Raw genomic sequence first — 380 nt, 5'->3', positions numbered from 1 at the left:
AGATTTTAAATAATATTCAAGTCTTTTTTAAAGCAAGATTCATTTTTATTTGTAACCTTTTACAGCTAGATATTTGATTTTTTGATTTTTACAGTTTCAAAATAATAAAACAAAGAAAGGCCACTCTGACAAGCCGACCAAGCCTATTCTTATTGGCCAATAGAACAGAGTCATCATTTTGGTGCACACATTAAAATAATTCAGAATTCAATAACTCATAAAACAGAAATGGCATCTGCATTAGCCTTGTAAGAATACAACATTAAAGACTGTTACTGGCATGTTCAGTTAGATTTTACATGACATAAAGCATGTCTATGACTATTGTAACCTTCTGAGATGTGTCTTTTTTTTGAATTGTCAACTGACTCAAGAACATT

Source organism: Nansenia antarctica (assembly GCF_963989245.1).
Source record: "Nansenia antarctica genome assembly, chromosome: 1".
In the NCBI taxonomy this organism is placed as follows: domain Eukaryota; kingdom Metazoa; phylum Chordata; class Actinopteri; order Argentiniformes; family Microstomatidae; genus Nansenia; species Nansenia antarctica.
The sequence above is the reverse complement of the archived record's forward strand: the minus strand, read 5'-3'. Positions refer to the sequence as shown.